The sequence below is a fragment of the Pundamilia nyererei genome, unplaced genomic scaffold (genome assembly GCF_000239375.1).
Source record: "Pundamilia nyererei isolate P.nyererei 1_Seehausen unplaced genomic scaffold, PunNye1.0 scaffold00021, whole genome shotgun sequence".
In the NCBI taxonomy this organism is placed as follows: Eukaryota; Metazoa; Chordata; class Actinopteri; order Cichliformes; family Cichlidae; genus Pundamilia; species Pundamilia nyererei.
Genome location: NW_005187422.1, coordinates 2836989 through 2843133, shown reverse-complemented (window position 1 = coordinate 2843133; position 6145 = coordinate 2836989). Strand labels below are relative to the sequence as shown.

At 40.5% G+C, this 6145-nt stretch overlaps 1 protein-coding gene across 5 annotated transcripts in view; it reads left to right on the top strand.

The window, feature by feature from the left end:
- The first annotated feature begins 646 nt into the window (after nt 1–646).
- The window catches only part of klhdc8a (kelch domain containing 8A), a 66766-nt gene continuing 61267 nt past the window's right edge, over nt 647–6145 (top strand). For 2 of the 5 annotated variants that reach the window (XM_005726673.1, XM_013909200.1), the window contains exons 1-2: nt 647–953; nt 5149–5199. The gene's annotated coding sequence lies outside the window, so the exon portion shown is untranslated. Of the gene's footprint in view, nt 954–1167; nt 1181–5148; nt 5200–6145 lie in introns of those variants that run through there. The other 3 variants (XM_005726674.1, XM_013909201.1, XM_005726676.1) reach the window with 2 other exon arrangements.

Below are 6145 nucleotides of genomic sequence, written 5' to 3'. Positions count from 1 at the left end.
AATCACAGTAAAAACCGAATCAGACCAGACTAAATGAACTATAGGTGTGAAAACGCCTCAAGTACTGAAACTAACTCAGTATGAGCTAAGTATAGTGTGATAAATGTCAATACATTTGGCGCAATAAGATATTGTGACCTAACCTACAATCTTGTGTTGCATTTCTTTTATTATAACATCAATAGCAGCACAAAAGTGTAGCGCGTTGCTTCTAAGCCTATCTGAGTTGAGCAGAAGCTCAGCACACCTAAACAGAATGCAGCCATCATTCATTATTTTGATTCCAGCTCTGCATTTCCTGCTTTGATGTAAAATATTATAAGAAAAAAGATCAGCTAATGTTAGTCCGTCTGTGCAGGACTATGTCTGCTCTAGAAAATAAGATCTAAGTATGCTTTAAGGAGATCAAATAGATATCAGTGAAACTGGAAACTGCATTTCCTAATTTATAACAGCGCCACGTCCATAAAGTATTCAGACCATCTCCTCATCTCAGCTAATCTTCTGCTGCTGTCTATAAGAGACACAATGTCTTTCTCTTCCACTTCAAACACTTCAAGTGTGTCACTGGGCTCTCCTGTACCAAATATAGGTTAACACACATGCCCCCCCCCCCCCCCCTTTTCGGATTATACCGTCACACGGAATGAATATGAACTTGTGCGATGAAAACTGGAGATGAATGCTTCATCTCTGACCCACATAATGGCGATATATCAGGCTGGGTAAACGGATCTGAGCCGTGTTACCGCCTGCTCCTCCGCTGTGAGCTCCCGGTGCGGTGGGAGCTTTTAGCGGCGCGCCTCGTCTCTCATCTTCCTCCGCCTGGACCTGACTCTCCTCTTCCATCCTCTCTTCCTCTCTCCCTCTTTCCATCTCGGTACCAGAGGGAGGAGAGGAGGGAAAAACTGAGGCGACACACGCCGGGAAAAGGGGCGACGGAAACGGGAAAAGTAAGTAGCTCCGGAGGGGGAAATGAATGGAAGCGTTATCGCTCTCCCTGATAGACGTGACTCCCGGCTCAGTTGGGAAGTAATGCTGGTACTTTAGCTAGCGCCGTTTCAGGACTCGTTCCATTATTCAGGCGACACGATGGAAACCTCGAGAAAGTTACCTGCTCTTAACTTCAGCTAGTGGCTGTGATTTGGGTATAAGTAGGCTAGCGGCTCCATAGTGTCCGGTAGGCTAACACAAAAACTATTTTAAGAGAACCTCACACATTCATTGTCCCTTGAGAGTAACTGTTGTGTTAACTGAGGTGCTTTTATGTCTTATACCAAACTTATTACTTCTTCCAAACCCTGACTTTACACATTGAAATATAGTTTCTTGTACATCCTTAAGCTAAAAAACAGCACTTGTCTAATGGTTGTTCAGAGATTTGAAGAAAGGGGAGATATTGGTGATATAGCACTAAAGAACAGCACAGAGTAACAGTGAATGAGAGTCCAATATTATTTAAAAAGTAATGTAGTGAAGCCATGGGCAGCAGAGTGGAAACCTGTGCTGTAAGGTGCACATTCATAAAACAATATACCCCAAGTTGCCAATTTATTGGATAAACTTGGTTAGAACTGATGCAGGCTAAAGAAGAAGCGGTGGTTCAGAGGTGGTGGTGCCTGGTTTCTTTAGCATTTATGAACAGCCTGTTTACTTGTTGTCAAATGGGGCCAGTGTAAAAAATATGTGGTGCAAGCAGTCTGTGGGCTACTGTTGCTTGTGCTGCTGTTGGGCCATCAGCCAGTCGGAGAGAAGAGCAAAGTTATAACCTACAAAGGGGTGAAGAGAAACAAAGTGTTAAAAACAATGAAAAGTGTCCAGTGCAGTCACAGTGTGTTCGAACTGTATTTTTTTAAATATTTGATGTGTTGTTTTGTGTGCTTCTCCCATTCCTGGTGAACTCTGCTGTTCCCTTCCCTGTTGTGGCCCACTTGTCAACCAGTCAGCGTTCGACAGCTGCACAGCATCATCCATGTTTAGCAAAGTGCAAAAATCAGAAAGTCCTTACTGTCCCTGTATTTAGGAATACAATGAAATTTGAACTTCTGCTCCTATTTGCTGCAGTAAAATAAATAAACACATGTAAACATAACAAACAGTTTTCATATTACACATAATAATATGCATAATGCATGAATTAGCATCAAGTGCAAGATAAACATGCTAGATAAAAAATGGGAGTTATTTGGGGATTTTGAAGAACTGTACAGGAGCAGGTTTGCATCATTTGAAAACCCCTCTCCATAGACAAATACCTACTCAGACAGAGTTGCCATACACACACAGGCCTGCCAAGCTAAAGGTTATGAGGGTATGGACTGGGGATTCTTATAGATGACTATAACTAGTGGATGAAATGTTACTATACTAGTAGTACACTTCTCTTGCACTTCTCTAATTAGTTTTAACCTAAAGCTGTACACTCAAACCTCCATCAAGGTATGGTTAATGTTGAGGTATTATTAGGTTCCCATAAAGTTGTAACTGACTTGGACTGTTTACCTGTTTTTTCAAAGTTCACTAGTTCTCTTTCCCCAAACTTTTTCCACAGTCTGTGAAATAATGATTGATGATGATGGATCCATTGTTACAGTCCTCATGACAGTGATGACAGTGAATATAACGACCTTCCAGGCCTTATCTCAAAAGGTCACTTACTCAATATTCACCACGCTTGTCTGTCTTCAGTCTGTCTAGGTTCAGGCTCAGCACAGATGTAAAGGAGGAAGAATGACATTTCTTTCTCTTCCCCTCTCCCCCAGGGAGATTGTCACTCTTCTGCTTTTACTCTTTGCTCCAAAGTTGGAAATTCTCAGCTCAGCTTACACTTACATAAATGTCGAAAAACCCCAGGAGAAACATTGGTCCCTTTGCTCAGTGTTAACTACTGTTTCAAGTCTAACAACTACCATGTCAATTGGCAGAAGACAATTTATTTAAAGAGTGATCACCCCTTGGTGGCCATTGAAGAGGCTGCAAGTTTAGGCTTGGTCACGCAGGTCACATGGGCCCAGAGACTAGCTGACGAACCCTGCCAACCCAGACACTAGGGAAAAATGTGTGTTCCTCGACCGGTTGGGAAGTAGTTGCTGGAGGTTACTGGTTGCTGCCAGGTAAAATCTGTTGCAAGAAAGGTGCTGCACCAAAGACCATCTTGTAATTGCTTTGGTTGCGAGCAGATTACAGTGGTTGCCGATAGTTTGCGTAGAAGATGCCAACTTGTCTGCAAACACTCAAAAACTAACCACAGAGGTGTAGTGAATCTTGTATTGTGTATTATATTGCAAACCTGAAACAGAGACTGTTCCTCGTCAAAGTACAAATGTGCCTTACTAAAGAAATCAGCACATTTCAACTTACAACTTTTAGTTTGAAGGGAAGCATTCTCAGTTTCCAGTTTGCGCAACCACTCCAGTCAATGACCAAAGCAATTGCAAGGTGGTTTTTGTTGCAGGACCTTATACCTTTTCGTGACCAATTTCAGCTATCAACTGCCAGCAACATCCTGCAACCACTTGCCAACCAGTTGCCCTTCACTTAGCTACAGCTTGTTAAAGGTTAGGCCATTATTTTGTTACAATACCATTTTCAATCCCACAGTAAGACTTTGACCCCATCCTGTAACAAGAGAAACTATAGTAAAGAGATAATTTCTTCCAAAATTAACATAATTTTCAACTAATTCTTCCAATTATAAGTTAGATTTTAAAAAATAAGAAAGAAAATTTCATTACACATCCTTAAGGTAAAATATATTTTAGAATCTACTAATAAACTAAGAGTATAGCAAACAACACAATACATTTAATTATTTAATTATTGTAGAAGAACCCCAAAAGGTTGATTCTGTTCATCTGGACTTATAAACAGTTTGGGGAAACCTGATTTCCCCATGGACATGATCAGTGATCTTTGATCAGTGTTTGTTAGTCAGTGGTCATGACAACCCATTGTTCATTAAGGGGGCTGGTTTTAGTCATTGTGCAAATGTACTGTTTATAAGGTTGGGGAAACCTGCAGTCAGCTGAGACTGAAGAAGTCACTTGGATGAGTGACGAAACGTTTCTCCCACTGAAAACGCTACGTCCAGATGAACAGAATCAACCTTTTGGGATTAACTCACCTGGATGAGCATGTATTAAGATACTGTCGAAGAAGAACATTATGGAAAAACTTGACTAAAATTGAGTTTTAGTTACACTAAAATAAACAAGTTTACTGTTTATTGTAAAACTGAAAATTTAAGGTTTATCATCTTATTAACATCTGCCTGCAACCTCTTTCTTATCCACCTGTCATGCTTCTCCCTGAATCTGCAGCCTTTTACTTCCTCAGCTCTGCTCTTCAGGCCTGAAACCCATCTGATTTCTGCTCTGCATTTTACTCTTTATTTGCTCAGATCAATTCTCCACACGCTATGTTTTCCTTGCTGCTCCACAGAGCCAGAACCACACCACACCGCAGATTAAAGACACACGTCCTTCGTGTGTCTTTAATCTGCTCTGTCACGGCTCAATGTTCCATCTGTGGCCTGCAGTCCACTAGCTACTACGTTAGTGATAACTGATGACTAATTTTGCTATCGGATAATTGCTAATAGTTAAAAAACTAACTTAAATGTGTGCATCAGCCAGGTTAACATTTCTGATTACTGTTTAATACTTCAATGTTGTTGAAACCGGAGCTTTACTGACCTCTTTAAATTAATGCTACTGTGTTGTTCAGTGTTATGAATATTAACTACTCTGTGCCTGTCTGTGTGCAGCAGTGCTGTAAAGTTATGTGTCAGCTGGAGGAGGCAAAGATGGCACTGTTAGCATCAATATTGTTGCAAATGAAAATAGTAATTTGATATTAATTTTAGCATTGATTCACATCTGAGCATAGATTTTTTTTTTTGACAACTCATCTGTAAGTGTCCATTGTAGCCAGCCAGGGACCAGTGAACTTAATCAATGGAAAGCCCATCACATGCCCAAATGGCCTGCAAATGGTCAGTCCACTTGCCTAACATGCTATTTTAATGGTCCCTACTAAACAGACAAATGAGTTTGAGTTGGTGCAATCTTTGAACAGGTCATGAAATCTGAGGATTGTATAAGACAGTGAGGTGCAGAGTTTTAAAGTGCCAACTTCTTGACTTCACAGGTGAGGCTGAGAGATTACCCAGAGCTTCCTCTGTGGGATTCCAAACTGAAGGTAGTGCCATTAGTTTTCTTCTAGCTGGAAGGCCTCACCTCCAACACCTCTGCTTTTCTTTCACTACACCTTCTCTTCCTGCTCGCATCTTTTCCTGTCTACACATGCATTGATTGGTTCCTTGTGTGCGCACACCCACATGCTCAGACACACACATAAATAGCATTTCAGCCAATTGTTGTGCATAGCTCGCAGTGGTGCATTATGTTAAATCAATGCCTGCCTTGCTGTAACACCAGCACACCCATTATTCGTAAGACAAACTAAGGACAGAGCTCCTTCCTATTGATGTTAGCAAGAAATTTACAACTGATAATACTGTGTGTGCACACATGTGTGCGTCAGTGTGTGTGTCAGTCAGTGAGTGCTGTTGGGATGATGAGCCATCATCCCAACAGCCTGACAAGGCAAATGGCACTTAAAAATATCAGTCTGGCAGTAGGTCTCCAAAGTCACAGTTTTGTTTGACAGCTGGTAGCACATGCTTTGGGTGATATGGTTGTGTTACAAAACACACAGTAAACATGTATGTCTATGCAGAGTGAACTATTTTACATTGTTCACCAGCTGTATGAAGAAACTCACCAAATGAACAACAGATAATAACATTTTGCCTAAAATCAATGTAACAGTGAATAGTCTCATTAGTTTAGTTTCAGCACAGAGTCAGTCTTTTTTGTCATTTTTGCTGTGAAGTAAACAAAAATTCATTTGCAGGTAACATTTCTTTAACTTGATAGTAACAGTAAGGACACTGTACTCTGTAAAAAAAAATCCTACAAAAACAGTAATATTCTGGCAGCTGGGGCGCCAAAATAATACCAGAAAATAACAGAAAATAACTTTCCCATGAAAATACGATTATTTTCAGTAATGACAATACAGTTTGTTGCCCTAATTTTACATGGGATTTTGCCTTTTTCAAGTGCTTTTAAACATTAAATTA